Source organism: Rhipicephalus sanguineus, chromosome 4 (assembly GCF_013339695.2).
Source record: "Rhipicephalus sanguineus isolate Rsan-2018 chromosome 4, BIME_Rsan_1.4, whole genome shotgun sequence".
Taxonomy (NCBI): domain Eukaryota; kingdom Metazoa; phylum Arthropoda; class Arachnida; order Ixodida; family Ixodidae; genus Rhipicephalus; species Rhipicephalus sanguineus.
This window is the reverse complement of record NC_051179.1, coordinates 34,488,313-34,506,565: the sequence shown is the minus strand read 5'-3', so window position 1 is coordinate 34,506,565 and position 18,253 is coordinate 34,488,313. Positions and strand designations below refer to the sequence as shown.

The 18,253-nt window shown below is 46.9% G+C and overlaps 1 long non-coding RNA gene across 1 annotated transcript in view; it reads right to left on the bottom strand.

Moving 5' to 3' along the window:
• The window catches only part of LOC119388730 (uncharacterized), a 31,727-nt gene extending 14,299 nt beyond the window's left edge, over positions 1-17,428 (bottom strand). Inside the window, exon 1 of the long non-coding RNA XR_005182811.2 lies at positions 17,173-17,428. This is a non-coding gene — a long non-coding RNA (uncharacterized LOC119388730). The remainder of the gene's footprint in view (positions 1-17,172) is intronic.
• Between the last annotated feature and the right edge of the window lie 825 nt (positions 17,429-18,253).

The window sequence follows — 18,253 nt, the reverse complement described above, 5'->3', positions numbered from 1 at the left end:
GGCGGTGCGCATGAAATTCTGTGTGTTCTGGTCTATACTTTATTTTAGTAAACGCCTACTATACTCTTTCTCAGAGCCTCACCTTCAGCTCGTCGACAGTGTCGACGGACGTTGATTCCAAATGGATCTGCGAATTGCATAGACCGCTTTTGAACTTCATCTAGGAAGCCGAGTTGTACTGTTTTATTTAATTTATGCTGCAGGGGCAGGGGACCCGGCCCGACTCGCACGTGACTGACTTCGTGCTATGTTTTTATTAGTCATCTCTAGAACAGACGAAGCCTCATAGCGGTGAAGAGAAAACTGGGCATAGGCAAAAACCAGATGTATGTACTAAGCAGTGTTGCGGAATGGGCGCCTTCATTCCAGTTCCATTCCGGGGAATTAGAACTTGCCGCAATTCCATTCCCTTCAATTCCTCGGAATGAAAAAACTTAGCCCATTCCCACTCCGGGAATGGCCGGGCAGTTCCATTCCCGTAATTCCATTCCTGTAATTCCTCAGCGTATGAAAGGCATCTGATAGTTTTATCGAGTTAAGAATGAACGCCCCATAAAGCTGATGTCATCACATTAATTATGAACTGCAAAAGTACGCAAAGCACGTAACCAAGGTCGAGGGATAGTATAGCTTGGTGACATATCTCGTGCAGTACATACACCCTACCAATTCCCATAGGGGCAGTTCTCCCGCTGCCTATAGTATTTGCATGGTCAGCGTGTTTGGACGAATGGTGTTTTAATATTGTTTAAGCCTAAATGTGTTAATGCTAAAATGACGACATAACGCATTTTTATGCTGACAAAAGTAGCGTTGATGAAGACTAAGCAGTTTTGCCAAGCGGTCGTGAATATGGGGAAAACTAAGATTTGGTTAGTAGGGAACAAAATCCTCTAGATCTGCCGGTATTAGTTGGAACAGTGCACCGCTCGGGCACCTTGTGCCTTTGCATCGAATATGGAACACTGGGCAGCACTGCTCGTCAGCACTCATGCTTGTCAAGCGCGCCTTTCAAGCATGAATGGGGTGAGGAGGACTTTCTGTGTTCGCCTGTGCGCAGGCATGCAATGTCTTCCTTGTCGCAAAGGTTATTTACGTGTGTCAGGTACTAAACTGCTCGTGAGATAAAGATCAGGCTGTGCAGAGAGTATTCGCCGCTTTCAGGGGCGTAGCCAGAAATTTTTTTCGGGGAGGGGTTCAACCATACTTGATGTATGTTCGTGCGTGCGTTTGTATGTGTGCGTGCCTATATACGCAAGCAAAACTGGAAAATTTCGGGGGGGGGGGAGCTGAACCCTCCCGACCCCCCCCCCCCCTTGGCTTACGCCCCTGGCCGCTTCCGTGTGGGGGTATCCATAGGAACCAACGCGCAGGGATAATTTGTTTCTCCCTTCAGTAGCTGCTGGGATAATGCATTTGTTTGCACACTGACTTATGCCTCGGTTTCTCTTTTACAAATTGGCAGACCGTTCACACTTTTACACGTCTACCCTTGGCTCTGGCCACGGTTACACCGTGGCTCTGGCTAACTAAAGCTGGACCTAGAGAATACGTTATGGCCTTCGACTTCGAAAAAAACATGTACTCACGCCTACATGACTAATTTGAGCATCATATTACAGTAGTAGCAATTAAGGGTGTCGGAAAATACGTTCCTCCCTAATGCCCTCGCGATGCGAACGCGGGTATGTGCCGAGCCGTAGCAAGAAAAGATGCAAAAAAATTACACCATTTCCCGCTAAAGGGGACCATGAGGCGATGCGAAGCCGGAGCACTTGCACGATCGCGTTCCGTTGGCGTTCTTTGGGCATGCTACCGACCTCGCGTCGTGGAACGCGAAGAGGAACGCTACGCGCGTCTTGTCTTCCCTCTAGCCTGGCCGTTAATTCTCACAGGGCGAGCGGGGAACGCAGCCGGCAGGCGTGCGAGAGGGGGCAGCGTAGGAGAGGAGAGAGAGGGGGAGTGGACGTGCATGCGCTGGTGCTCATCGCGGCGTTGCGCAGAAGACAATTTCGGCATGTCTAGCCCGCGTTTCAGAGGAAGAGTGGAAAGGGGAGGGGAGAGGGGAAGTGGAGAGGGGGGATGGGAGAGGGAAATGGGAGAGGTGGAGTGGAGAGAGTATGCGCATGCGCAGTAAGGGTGGTCACGCCGCACACCACCACCACCACCGGATTGAACACCGGCATAAGATACTTCGCATCTAAAAAAAAAGGATAATGATAATAATGAAATGATCCCACCCAGGAGCAGTGGGAGTGCAGGCTGACCAGCTCTCAGCTCGAGACTTCGGAGCAACACAGTCTATATAAGGACAGGATTGTAGTAGGCGCGTTGCTTATAAATGTACCGTGGGCCGCGGCGGCTGCATTTTCTATGGAGGCGAAAATGTTTGAGACCCGTGTACTTAGATTTAGGCGCACGTTAAAGAACCCCAGGTGGTCGAAATTTCCGGAGCCCTGCACTACGGCGTCTCTCATAATCATATCGTGGTTTTGGGACGTTAAACCCCAGATAGTATTATTATTATATAAATGTACCGTGCTTGTAATAAGCCAAGCAATTTTAAAAATACTGCTTTATTGTTAAATTCAAGGTTCTGACTTACTGATAATTGAAAAAGATCAAGAAGGGAGCCGACGGATGGATACACGTTATAGGTTTCAAAACAGGAGAAAGTGCCTCAGATCAGGCAGGCCGACGTTTCGATAGGGGACCTATCTTTGTCAAAGGCGCCTTGTCATCCCTGGCGTGTTAGTTTTAAGGGGTTAGTGATGACGTCATCACTAACCCCTTGGACATGACGTCATCACTAATCCCTTGGACATGACGTCATCACTAACCCCTTAAAACTAACACGCCAGGGATGACAAGGCGCCTTTGACAAAGATAGGTCTCCTATCGAAACGTCGGCCAGCCTGATCTGAGGCACTTTCTCCTGTTTTGAAACCTATAACGTGATAATTGAAAAGTTTGATAAACAGCGCGTAGACGAAAACTTGCTCTATTTTTGGAAAAAGACGTAATTACATTCACATTCCATTCCGTGCAAAAAGCACTTAATTCCATTCCCATTCCATTCCGGGATCGCGAAAATGTGGAATGATTCCGGAGTCATTCCAATTCCGGAGTGGGAACTCCGCAACACTGGTACTAAGGGACAAGGAAGGCAAAGTCACTAACAGTATGGATAGGATAGCTTAAGTAGCTGAGGAGTTTTACAAAGATCTGTACAGTAGCCGGGGCAACCAGGACGATAATGTAAGAAGTAATAGTAGACCAGAGGAATCGAACATCCCACCAGTAACGACAGGGGAAATAAAGAAAGCCTTGGAGGGAAAAGAGGCAAAGCCGCTGGTGAGGATCATGTAACATCATATCTGTTGAAAGAGTGGACAGAATGTGTTAGAAAAAGTGGCCACCCTGTATGCGAAGTGCCTCTTGACGGTGAGGTACCGGAGCCTTGAAAGAATGCTAACATAATCTTAATCCACAAGAAAGGGGACGTCAAGGACATGAAAAAATGCAGGCCGATCAGCTTACTGTCCGTTGTCCACAAGCGATTTACAAACATAATAGCTAACAGAATTAGAACAACATTAGAATTCAATTAACCAAAGGACCAAGCAGGATTTCGTACAGGATACTCGACAACCGACCACATTGACACTATCAATGATGTGATAGAGAAATGTGTGGAATATAACCAACCCCTATATATAACCTTCATAGATTACGAGAAGGCATTTTATTCGATCGAGTATCAGCAGTTACGCAGGAACTACGGAATTGGAGCGTCGACGAACCATATATAAAAATACTGGAATAAATCTTATCTTAGATTTAGGTGCACGTTAGCGAACCCCAGGTGGTCAATAATTGCGGAGCCCCCCACTACGGCGTCCCTCATAATGATATCGTGGTTTCGGGACGTTAAACATCAACAATCATTATTATTATTATTATTATTATTATTATTATTATTAACACTTGATACTGGTAGAGTGTTGGTTTATGTAAATTGAATTACCAAAAATGAAAGCTCGAAGCCTTTATATTCAACCTGGTTTAATGTTTTCTCCGCAGTGCATTGGTTTAAACCGCACTCGTCTTAAGCGTCTAGTCGTGTTTTGGATTTCTCAACTTGCTATATGACTGAAAAAAAAAGTACAAAGAGCAGGAGAAGCCATTTCTTGACTTGTACCCCGCGAAAATACACACTGCGGTGTAGCTTTTCGCATGTGACAGCAGCGCTAGAAGACGGCCTAGCGAGCAAAGCAAGCAATCCGGCGGCAAGAGCATCCGTAATTCTGAAGTGTCCACATGCACATACACGTGGATACTTGCGAATTATTATAAGCAGATGAAAGAACATGCCCAACATTAATTTAGGCAAAACTCGGTGCGTGACACTCCAACGTTAATGATGAAGCATGTGTAGGGGGTTGTTTTTCACGTATTATTTCTGTTGTCCCCTAGCGTCCTACTTTAATAATTTAAGAGATTTTACTTGCCATAACCACATTGTCATTACGGGGCAAGTCGCAGTGGGTAATTCTGTAATAGGTTTAAACACCCGGGGCTCTTGAACGTGCACCTAGATCTAAATGAGCGGATGTTCTTGCATTTCGTCCCTGCTGGAATACGGCCGCCATGACAGGGAATCGAACCCGCGACCTCGCGCTTAGCAGCGCCAAACTTTATCTGCCAATAGCTCGCACGGCGAGTATGTACATTATCTCGGCGGCGCTGGAATAAAATTTAACCCCTTTATCTCACGCTAAGGAGACCACAGTAACCTATGCTCTGGAGAGACATTCATTAAATAAACTACTTTAACGTTATTAGTCAATTGCATTGTTCGTCCCACCCTCACCCTCAAGCATTTTCCACCTCACCCGTTGTTGCACAGCCTGCGGTATCGGCCCACTCGAGTTTTGGTACCAATGGTATTCGCGCCGCCGAACGCCGGATTTTTAAAACCACGAGCCATACAACGCTCTCTCCTTAATGAGTGATAGTTACTTAGCACCCTCTGACGGTGCGATGTGTTTATTGACATTACTGTACAATTGAAACGATGGCAATGAGTGATATGGTAGTCGAGGAAACCGAAGAATTTCATGATCTAAGATTTCTGACAAATTAGGTCTGTAGATTAGTAGGTGAACATCGTGTCTGTCAAGCATGAAAATAATAAAAAGTAGTCCGCGCATCTCGGACGGGGCCACACTTCCTGCGAGACGCGAGTCGCGCACTGCAGCACACTGCTTTCAGCGTCATTGATTACAGCACGTGGCTTCAGTTAACCTCGCATTGCGAGACGCTCAATGTGGTCACTCTAAAGGCGCCGCGAAGAAAAACAGAAAAAAGGTGGGGCTTGTCACGTAAGGTACATTGCCTACGATAGCAAGGGAAGGCAGGGAAAGAACTCCGCTTGCTGGCCATCACCTTGGCAAAGGTAAGGGCAGAGTTAATAATACTATCTAGAGTTTTACGTCCCAAAACCCCGATATGATTATGAGAAACGCCGTAGTGAAGGGCTCCGGAAATTTCGATCATCTGGTGTTCTTTAACGTGCACTGATATCACACAGTACACGGGCCTCTAGCATTTCGCATTCATCGAAATGCGACGGCCGCGGCCGGGATCGAACCGCGGCCTTCGGGCGGCCGAGCACCATAATCACTGCTCCACCGTGGCGGACAAGGCCTGCGTTGACAGCAATGTTTATCTTCTGGCAGCACGGCAACAGGGCAGGCAACAGGGCAACTCTTGTGAAAGGTTGCTCAGCTTACCCCAAACATCGCCTGATGAGGTGCTATAAGTTGTCTCACGGTAAACAAACACATGACACAGCGAATAAAAATTAAACGGCTTTTCGAGAAACTTCCAGGTGTCCTTGCTCACATAAATGAAATATTGCAGCTCGTAATCAATACATTAAGCGGGTCCTGACGAGGGGTATTTTAGCGAACTTTACCACGTAAAAAATCAGCAGATCCCGCGTACCGTGGGAGTCGATGTTATGCGAAGCATGCGGCGGGTAGGTTACTGTGGCGTAACTTTTTTTACTGAGCGACACGTTACAAAATGATGCTAAAGATTTGTATAAATTTTATACACACACATATATATGTTGAAGAGCCGCATATGTGTTATATAACCAGTCGTTTACGGTTGGGTAACGCTGCCAATGGCAACGTGGGTATTACCAACACCGGAAGCGGTAAGCTGATATGTAGTGCTTATACGTGTCCCGAGAACGCACACACGTTTCACGAACCTGTGTGCATGTGTGCAAGCAGTTCTTGACAGTTCTTGAACAAGGGCATCATCACCGTGAATAGTGAGCACCAGCAGCTGGTCATGACTTGTTATAGGATCCGGTCGTGATCGTGGTGACGAGGGGTCCATGTGTAGTGAAGTATGTCGTATAGTAGAGCTGTTGGAATTCGTGGATGCCTCGGTCATTTCGTCGACAAATTGTCTGTCGACAGAGCCAGCGACATGTCGGAACCTGAAGCCACCCTGAAGCCACCGTGCGCAGGGTTCCCCTTCAGGGGGGGGGGGGGGCGAAGGTTCGTTGCAGCGCCCCCCCTCCCAATTATGTCAATGTATGGCGCTGACGTTGCGCCCCCTCCGTGTCGCAGCGCCCCCCTCCCTATTATCTCAATGTGGGGGGCTGACTTTGCGCCCCCCCTCTTAGGTTAAAAGGGGGGGCAGCCGACCCCCCGGCGCCCCTGTGCGCACGCCTATGTTGGTGAGGCATAGGCCGTCGAGGCTGGTAAGCCTCGATAGTGCTACGTAGACCAACATCAGTGGATGGTGTTTGTCGTATTCGTAGGCAACCTGGGCGTATGTTGCCTACGTAGCCTAGTCTACAAAGCGGCTGTCAATCAATCTGCCATCATCCTCGGTCAGCATGAGGCCATCGCCCAGCCTCTTAAGAAATGAAGAGGAGACTGCGTCGTTCTGGTGGACAAAGTGCACATTACGGTGCGGTGATGTGGATATCATATGTAACTTTCGTTAATGTATTGCTCCGGGGTCGAGCAATGCTTCAATATGGCTTGCTGAATCATAGGAATACAAACGTAATGTTTATTAGACTGCTATAAAAGCGGAGCCAACACTGTAACTACAGACGTTAATCTGATATGACGCCTGTATCGTAGGAGTACACATCGTAGGGGTATCATGTAGTGTTTATTGCTTTTTAAATGCGAAGCATTTCTTAGCGAACCTCTGGCACTTTGAGCGTTTCTATCTACGTATCTACGTATCTATCTATCTATCTATCTATCTATCTATCTATCTATCTATCTAGCCGCCTACGTCTGGGTGCTCTCATGGTCGCCTCCTTAACTTGGTGTAGCCCAAAATTTGCATGGGAGGGTAAGATGATTTGACGAATATGACTGCCGGGTCATGACATGAATAACGTTAAAATCCTGTCGTGCACGTCGTCAAACCCTTTCCACTAGACACGTGTGGCACATACCCGTTTACCACGGGCCGCGGTGTACGGGTATGCGCCACAGGTGATTGACAGTTTATATCTACCCAGGAACGGCGAGAACAGACATTGGTCTCTTAAATGCTAGAGCGTTAAGGAAAACCAACATCGGGAGCGTTGACTCAACGAATGGAAAGAGTGAAAATTAGGATCCCAGCAGGAATCGAACCCAAGCATTCTGCGTGGCAATCAAGTATTCTACCACTGAGCCACGCCAGGTCTATAAACTGGTTTGGAAAAACAGCCTACGCAGGCGTAATAACGGTGCAACGTCAATTGTGGTTGTGGTGCTGGCTATCTAATTTTACAAAAAAGCAATAAACACTACATGATACCCCTACGATGTGTACTCCTACGATACAGGCGTCATATCAGATTAACGTCTGTAGTTACAGTGTTGGCTCCGCTTTTATAGCAGTCTAATAAACATTACGTTTGTATTCCTATGATTCAGCAAGCCATATTGAAGCATTGCTCGACCCCGGAGCAATACATTAACGAAAGTTACATATGATATCCACATCACCGCACCGTAATGTGCACTTTGTCCACCAGAACGACGCAGTCTCCTCTTCATTTCTTAAGAGGCTGGGCGATGGCCTCATGCTGACCGAGGATGATGGCAGATTGATTGACAGCCGCTTTGTAGACTAGGCTACGTAGGCAACATACGCCCAGGTTGCCTACGAATACGACAAACACCATCCACTGATGTTGGTCTACGTAGCACTATCGAGGCTTACCAGCCTCGACGGCCTATGCCTCACCAACATAGGCGTGCGCACAGGGGCGCCGGGGGGTCGGCTGCCCCCCCTTTTAACCTAAGAGGGGGGGCGCAAAGTCAGCCCCCCACATTGAGATAATAGGGAGGGGGGCGCTGCGACACGGAGGGGGCGCAACGTCAGCGCCATACATTGACATAATTGGGAGGGGGGGGGGCGCTGCAACGAACCTTCGCCCCCCCCCCCCCCTGAAGGGGAACCCTGCGCACGGTGGCTTCAGGGTGGCTTCAGGTTCCGACATGTCGCTGGCTCTGTCGACAGACAATTTGTCGACGAAATGACCGAGGCATCCACGAATTCCAACAGCTCTACTATACGACATACTTCACTACACATGGACCCCTCGTCACCACGATCACGACCGGATCCTATAACAAGTCATGACCAGCTGCTGGTGCTCACTATTCACGGTGATGATGCCCTTGTTCAAGAACTGTCAAGAACTGCTTGCACACATGCACACAGGTTCGTGAAACGTGTGTGCGTTCTCGGGACACGTATAAGCACTACATATCAGCTTACCGCTTCCGGTGTTGGTAATACCCACGTTGCCATTGGCAGCGTTACCCAACCGTAAACGACTGGTTATATAACACATATGCGGCTCTTCAACATATATATGTGTGTGTATAAAATTTATACAAATCTTTAGCATCATTTTGTAACGTGTCGCTCAGTAAAAAAAGTTACGCCACAGTAACCTACCCGCCGCATGCTTCGCATAACATCGACTCCCACGGTACGCGGGATCTGCCGATTTTTTGTAAAATTAGATAGCCAGCACCACAACCACAATTGACGTTGCACCGTTATTACGCCTGCGTAGGCTGTTTTTCCAAACCAGTTTATAGACCTGGCGTGGCTCAGTGGTAGAATACTTGATTGCCACGCAGAATGCTTGGGTTCGATTCCTGCTGGGATCCTAATTTTCACTCTTTCCATTCGTTGAGTCAACGCTCCCGATGTTGGTTTTCCTTAACGCTCTAGCATTTAAGAGACCAATGTCTGTTCTCGCCGTTCCTGGGTAGATATAAACTGTCAATCACCTGTGGCGCATACCCGTACACCGCGGCCCGTGGTAAACGGGTATGTGCCACACGTGTCTAGTGGAAAGGGTTTGACGACGTGCACGACAGGATTTTAACGTTATTCATGTCATGACCCGGCAGTCATATTCGTCAAATCATCTTACCCTCCCATGCAAATTTTGGGCTACACCAAGTTAAGGAGGCGACCATGAGAGCACCCAGACGTAGGCGGCTAGATAGATAGATAGATAGATACGTAGATAGAAACGCTCAAAGTGCCAGAGGTTCGCTAAGAAATGCTTCGCATTTAATATAGAACGCGCTATTCTGTCCCGAATAAAGCTGGCCGCAGGAGCGAGGTTCCAAGCCGCGACCTCCAACATTTCTGCAGACCAGCATAGGCAGTCAAACAACGCGGGTTTCTCGATACGTTATAGTAATCTAATCTGTCTCATTACTCCTTCACCAACACTTAACAGAGAGAAAAACGCGGCCTGTGTAGTGTGTCATGCGTATAATGAAGTCGGTGCTTTCCGACGTCTTTAGTTATGTTATTTAGAAACAAAAAGCGCGCTGTTGAAACTAAAGCTATTTTATTAAAACCATTCTTTTTAAGAAGATCATCCAACACTATTCTGCTTGCAAAGGTATTCTTCCTTTCCTTCTGCTTCTTATTGAGTTTTAAAGAAAAATATCTGTGGCAGCGAATATAACACGGCCAGGCGTCTTCACGTAATAGTGCGAAATGTCGATTCGATAAATCCACGCCAACAAAAATTAGGGACGTCAAGACTCTCTGCACATTCGGAAACCCGCGATCGTCGTCACTATATGTCCCAAGCTTGCATTATTTTCTGGAAGTTAGCTTTTTCACATTTACAAAAGCAGCAGCGCTAAAGGACGGTCTTGCTTTCTTTTAAGAAACCCGTTGGAGCCAACAACATCATTGGCCGAAATATTTTGGAGAGGCAGGGGATGAGAGGAAGGGCAGCGCTCTCTTTCGAGAGTTCGTCGTCACCAAGTACAGCCAAGCGAGTTGTATACGTGTGCACCCTTTCATTGCAACAGTACTGCTGATTCACAGTCGAGCAGCCCAACCGGCCGCTCGTTGCATGCGTTGCGGTTATCTGTCGGCGACTGAGGTTCGTGCTCGCTGGTTGTAGCGGATGTCGTCATCGTGCTTTTTTTGTTATGTATTGTCGTGTTCTCAATTCGTGCGTTTACGGCAAGCGTCATCGCTTGCCGTAAGCGCATTTTGAACGTTGAAGGTCCGTACGCCACGTGGTGTGAAAAACGGTACACTATAAGCGATGTCCCGAATTCCTGGGTATGCATATAGCGCATGTCAGAATATTTTTCAAGTCTGCCAAGCTCGGTAATTGACAAAGATTGCTTAATGAACTTTTTAAATAGTAGCTCTAGAGAAAAATTTTCAATACAAAAGTTGTAGCGCTTGTTTAATCTATGCTAACTCCCCTGCTTAATTTTTTTCTGGCCTTTCTTTAAAGCGCTCGAATGTTAAAAAGTACCACGCTTTTAGGACCCTCAAATGTAAGTTGAACAAATTATCAAAGGCTGCTCCGCGCACGAAGCTCGATGGAGCAGGCAACCGGTGATTGCGATGGACGCTAAATGATGATAGGGGCGTACCGTCTAAAGAAAAAAATCACACCATCTCCCGCTAAAGGGGACCATGAGGCGATTCGAAGCAGCGTTTCGGCATGTCGAGCCCGCGTTTCAGAGGGGGAGTGACGAGGAGGTGTGTGGAGAGTGTTTGCGCATGCGCAGTAAGGGTGGTCACACCGCACACCACCACCACCAGTTTGAACTCCGCCATAAGATGCTTCGCATCTAAAAGTCTACGAAAGAGCGGCCGCAACGTGTGAGTGAATCTTAGCTCGGTCCTTCATCGCGCTGTCACCCTCGCCCCTTCCAATGCCTGTTTAACAAAGTGCTTGCTTGGGCTGGTTGGTGCTGCATGGTAGACGAAGAACGAAAACAGCACTAAACACGGGACGAGAAGGGGACACGGCGCGGTGTTTCTGTCCTCTTCTCGTCCCGTGTTTAGCGCTGTTTTCGTTCTTCGTCTTCCAATGCGTGTGTTCATTGGTGCGAAAAGAAAAAAAAATTCCTACGCTGCATCAAATGCTGCCTACGGTCTCATGTGGCATTTGCTCCGTGGCTGCCGCTTTTAATTGCGAAGCATTTCTTAGCGAACCTCAGGCACTTTGGCCGTTTCTATCTATCTATCTATCTATCTATCTATCTATCTATCTATCTATCTATCTATCTATCTATCTATCTATCTATCTATCTATCTATCTATCTATCTATCTATCTATCTATCTATCTATCTATCTATCTATCTATCTATCTATCTATCTATCTATCTATCTATCTATCTATCTATCTATCTATCTATCTATCTATCTATCTATCTATCTATCTATCTATCTATCTATCTATCTATCTATCTATCTATCTATCTATCTATCTATCTATCTAGCCGCCTGGCGCTCTCCTGGTCGTCTGTACAACTTGTAATATACCAAAATTGGCCTAGCAGGGGATCAGTGTATGACGAACACGATTCACTGGTCATGACATGAATAACGCAAAATACCTGTCGCGTACGTCATGAAACCCTTTCTCTCAGTCACGTGTGGCACATACCCGTAAACCAGAGTTAATGTTGTGCGGGTATGTGCCACAGATGATACAGAGGGAGGTGATACAGACGCAAGGAAAGCGATAATAATAGTAATTGTCGGGGTTTTATGTCCGAAAACCACGATATGATGTGAGAGACGCCGTAGCGAATGGCTCCGGAAATTTTGAGCATTGGGTATTCTTTAACGTGTACCGAGATCGCACAGAACACGGGCATCTAGAATTTTGCCTGTATCGAAATGCGACTGCCGCGGCCGGGATCGAACCGCGCGACCTTCGGGTCAGCAGCCGAGCACCTTAACCGCTACACCAACGCGGCGGACGCAAGGAAAGTGCGGAAACTGAAGAAAGAGCAACACTGGAAGACGCTCAACCACCATCCACTCGTACTCGTGGTCCGCAACGTGGACCATGTGGATTACGCAAAAACCGGCGCCAATGCTTCCTACAATATTCGTGCTGAGAGAACCAGGCCTCTAATCATTACCGGTGTCTTCAACGCTGATTTATCAGGACGCAAAAATGCTTGGTCTCTATACTGCGTGAAAGACGGATTGTATGTGGAGAGGGCTTCAAAAGCCTCGCTGCCACGTCCACGACAGGATGCATCATAGATGATTTCATCGTAAGAGGCATCCAGGATTTCCACCATCTGCACTATACTTCGCACTCCAGCACACTTAGACCCCTCGTAACCGTGATCACGAACGGATCCGATTAACAAGTCCGGTGCAGCTGCTCGGGCTCACTGGTCACTTTGATGATGACCTTGATCAAGAACTGTCAAGAACCCCTTCCACACATGCACGCGGGATCGTGCGTACGTCGTTCGTTCTCCGTATGTGCGTGCGTTCTCCTTCATAACGGCAAATATAAGCATTACAACTGTAACTGTGACTGTACCGTACGTGCAGTGCCCCTGCGCGTGCCATGCGGCTGTGTATATATCTAGGGAAACTTTCCTGAATGAAGCTTAGTTGCGAGTTATGCCTGCCCTGTGCGCCTGTGTTCCTTCTTTGCCCTGTACGGATTCGTGCTATCCAGTATTCAATAATATAAGCACTACAAATCAGCTTACCGCCTCTAGTGTTGGTAACACCCATGTGTCTGTTGCCATCGCTACGCAACTGTAAACAACTGGCTTTATAATTGATATGCGACTCTTCAACATATGAGTGCGCGTACACCACTTCCATATTTCTCTGGCGTCATTCCGCAACGTTTCGCTCAATATCAAAATTACGCCACAGTCACCATCCCGCGCATGCTTCGCATAACATTGATTCCCACGGTACGTGGGATCTGCCAAATTTTTCCTCGAAGAATCTTTTTTTGTTGTTGAAACGGTATGCTCATTTTGTCGCTTAACGTTCATCGCAGTCACCGATAACCTGTTCCATCGATCTGCGTGCGCGAAGCAGCCGTTGATAATTCGTTGAACTTACATTTTAGGGCACAAAGCGCCGCGTGTTTGGCGGCAGTCACGTGGTATTTTTCAAAATTTGCGCGCTTTAAAGAAAGGCCGGAAAAAAATTAAGCAGGGGAGTTATCTTAACATAGATTGAAAAATTCGATGTTCCTGAGCAAGCGCTACAACTTCTGTATTGAAAACGTTTCTATAGAGTTACTATTTAAAAAGTTCATTAAGCAATCTTTGTTAATTGCCGAGCTTGGCGGATTGGAAAAAATGTTCTGACGTGCTCTATATGGCTCAGAACAATACTGCGCTAATTGGGGACGCGTAGCACCTATGCTTAATTTTTGTAATACTTGGTGCTTCTTAGCTTAAACACCCTGTATAGCATGGCCTTTGAGGCTGGTCGTGCAGCTATTTGCTTGGTCTCGCGCAACACGTATTGTATCTGATTGGGTTTAGTGATTGGGTATAATGATTAGGTTTGTTGCTCCATACGTCACTGTTTCTGAAACTATGGGAGCGATTATGCAGTACTACACGCGATAGCACTTTGACGCGGCTTTGGTCAGCTTTTTTTTATAGATTTATATCTGAAAAAAAAAATATGGGAAGGTAGGCTACGTTAGAGCCGGCTATCCCATCATCATGATAGTAGTATTGAAAAAATACACAAAGAAAACTAGGAAAAATAAATGAATAAGAAAATAAAAAATAATCAGAGGCACTTTGTACATATACAATATGTGGCGTATAAAGCATCAGCAGATACTAAGGGCCTAGTCCAGTACATATAGCTGATAGAGTCCGTTGAAACCAACCGTATGTTCAATGAATTAGTCAACCGGTCTTTTCGTTATTCACTTCCCTTGATTTTTATTTTTTTTTTTGCGAAAAACGTACAAATGTCATGTACTAGTGACAGGTGCGGGAAAATGTCAGGCAGGCCGTGGATGTGATTTTACCAAGCTTTCTGAATAGGTTCGACTAGCATCGCGCGGCGTTCTTCGCGATAACATACCTATACCACATTTTGAGCCCATTTCGCTAATGCAGACTACTTTTTTAATAATCGTTAGAAAGAAAAAAAAGGGATGCATCCTAAGTGCATCAGAAGGCCAACTGCAATGAAATTTAATTTTGCCTAAGTTAGTTACAAGGGAGCAGTATTAGCCCCCACCACATCATTCACTGCCGTCCCATCGCGTATGACGACAGCAGTGAGTCGTCAGCCGCGCCGCACGTGTGTTTGCTACATGAAGGATGCTCAATGCTATCGATCAATCTGCGCCGCTTTTGAAGCAACACTTTTTCATGTTTTGTTGAAAAGTGTGGGCGAGATCATCCGCAAAAATGTTACCCGCAAAACGGAATCGCAGTCGGCAGCACGATAAGGGCGGATTACTCCTGGTGCTCGCTATCAGAGGGTATATGTGCACGTGCGGTCTTACGGTTTTCGGTCACGACGATGTCCTGGCCGTGACTGCATGCATGAAATGCCCCCCCCCCCCCCCTGCCCTGTTTTGTTGACGATTAGCTTGAGCAATCTGCCTTCTGCCACCATGTCTGCGCAATAGTTCGTACAAAGTTTTCGCTCAACGCGCGGCGCGCATCCGGCACCCCGCTACGTTGGCCACAGAGCTCTCAACTTCGCTGCAGCCGTGAGCTACAAAATGGTTATCGCTAATCGCACTTATGCAATTAAAAAAACACAAGAAAGCGGCTGCATCGCGTTAATGAATGTACCGCATTAGCGGGATGGGTTCAATTGGTCGCAGAGGTGAGCGAGCTATAAAAGTGCAGAGATGCAAGCTGAATAACGACCGCCGCGGTAGCTTAGCGCGTAAGCTGTCGCGCTGTCGCGCTGCTAAGCCCGAGGTCGCGGGCTTTGTTTCCGGGCGATGGCGGCCAGATTTCGATAGGCGAAATGCGAACACCCGTGTTCTCAGAACTGGATGCAATTTAATAGTAATAATATCTGGGGTTTTACGTCCCAAAAACATGATACGATTATCACAGACGCCGTAGTGGAGGGCTCCGGAAGTTTGGACCATCTGGTGTTCCTTAACGTGCAGCGACATCGCACAGTACACGGGCTTCTACCACTTCGCCTCCATCGAAATGCGACCGACGCGGCCGGGATCGACCCCGCGACCTTCGGGTCAGCAGCCGAGCACCATAACCACTGCTCCACCGCGGCGGACTTGCAATTTAAGTAAATCCCGGAGGGCCTACATTAACCCGGAGTCCCCACTACGGCGTTCTTCAATCGTATCGTGGTTGGCACATGCTTTCTCATGAGTTATATCATGCAAGCGAAAGATGCCTCGAGAGCATCAGTGAATTAAGATGCCTAAAATTGTGTTGCAGCACGTCACGTACTAGGCCTGCCATTTCACAAATTCTTACTTAGAAAATGCAATTTGTACGTGAACTTGTACGGTGTGTATGGTGGTTGCAAAACAACAACAAAAAAAGCGACACCCGGGTTTGTTTGAACAACAGGTTTTGACCGCAGTCACACCGAAGTGCTGTCTTCTAAATTTCAGTGTATACCTGTGGCCGCCCATGCAGAAAAACGTTTCATGGTCTTATGGAAACACATATCTAGAAGATCTTGTACCCGCACGGACAAAATTTACTGGTAAGGAAACAATATTACGCAGTCATGTATTTGCTGCACCACTGACCACCCGAAAATGACCTTGACTTCGTCTATAATTCAGCTAACGTGCGCATGCTAATCTATACGATGTAACGTCACTTATTCGCTCCTGCATTGCTGAACGGGCGCATTTAGAGGGCGAACTGCTACGTCTGACAAGTATAGCATACCACAAAAAGCAAAAATCTGAGTGTTCAACACAGGTTGTTGTGCAAGCGCGCCATTCAGAAACAAAAGAAGTGGAAGTTATCGATCACACACATCGCGTGTACCACTGATCAGCTTTCTACATGCGGTCTCGCACGGTTGTCTCCTTTTTCAGAAAGTATGGGAAACATGTACATCATTTCGAAGCGCAGCGCCGGCAACGTCGACGGCACTGAACCTGCGGTTAGATTGTTTCAATGTTTGCCAACGGTGCGGCTACATTTATCGGCAGTAGTAACAGATATGTAGCACCATATAAAGGAAACCACGCCAGTACAAAAGTCACGGCGCTGATTTCTAAGCTGTGGAACTCGCAGAATCCGCGAAAACAGGAAGAGTGCAAACACGCGACTACCTTCGACCAAAACTGAAGTGAACGCAACACGGTATCGCGCTCAAGTTACCTTACTCGGTAGGCTTTGAACGCATCTCTTGTAGCCGTTGGCGCAAATGTCACGGTATCGCACTCTAGTTAGCTTACTCGGTAGGCTTTGCGATGTATAGGACGGCAACATGCTAGGTGTCGACGGAAGCCGGTCTAGCTGAAAGAAGCGTCCCAAATTATTCGCAGGAGCAAATAAATGAAAGAATAACAGGACTACTGCGTATTATTAAAGCACTGCTCTCATCATCAGATTTCTTTCTGTGCGAGAGTTACTATCTGCCGCTTTTTTGTTGGCCCGTTCTCCGTTACTATACTGAAGCGCGTTCCTCATATTCATATTGTGGTTCTGGCACGTGAAACCCGACGAATTGTTATTACTCTTGAAGGCTTTTTGTGCTAATGTCAAATTTCAGTATTACCACTTTACTCTGAACAAATGAAACTTCGTTGCCACCTGCAGCGAAACACGAATGCTCCAACGAAAATATTACAACGCATAACTCACCTTCACTTAGAGCGCTGTTTGTAGAACCATGAGGCCTGGCTCCTGGTACGCAGACACCAAGCCATGCCGATACGCAAATGCTCGATCAGTGAATCGGTCGTCCACGTAGTACATCTGCAGGAAGACGCGAAGTGCCCACCGCGGGAAGAAGCCGCACGAATAGTTGCCAACACAGAGTTAAACCGCTGTTACTTGTCGACCATGCGGCTTTGCCTTTTATACCAATGTCGTTCTCACACGCATGCGCAAACTGCTTCAAGAATGGAACATTCGTCATGCTTTTTTTTGGGCTGCTGTACGCAAAGTCTGGTCTGACATGAACGCTATCAGAATACAGTCGTAATTTATTTTTTTATTTAAATTTTCGTTTTTATTTGTCCAGCAAGTGTCACAATTTGTTTGGGCTTGCCGATGCTTCCTGTACGCGGGAGTGAAGAACAACGCACGCGCTTTTACGTGACCGTAGTATAACTACGTGCAGTTTCCATGTTTTAAAGGAGGGGTGACAGAAAATTTGTGAACCTCTTTTTTTTTCTCCCAATCAGTGGCGACAGTCTCCTTAATAACGGCAACGAAACTCATTTGCCCCAGCGCAAGACGAATGTTTATTTATGTGCTCGCATGTTAGGGCCTGAGGCAGTTTCGATTTCGAAGAGCACTCCAGGGTCCCGTGACGTAGTCGGCCTATTCGTTAAAGAAGTACTGACATTAATTTTAAACATTTTCGGATTGTTGCTCCAAACGAAAATTCGGCAGATCCCCTGCTTTCTGGGAATCTGTTTCATGCGAATCAGTCAGCGAGTACTTCTATGCTGTATTTTATGGCTTTTAGCCAAGCGTTACGAGGTTGATCAAGGTGATTTTGTAAGTGTAGTAGCTGTGTGCACATGTTGGGCTTTCCAGGCACGTCCATAACATTGGCGTTCAAAGTCTAACTTATGGTGCGACGTAACGTCAGCCCTCACGTTAGGTACATACGTCAGTATTATCGAAACTAAATTCACTTTACGGTGCAATAATGGGAATATCATACGTAACTTTCGTTAATGTATTCTTCCGGGGTCGAGCAATGCTTCATTAT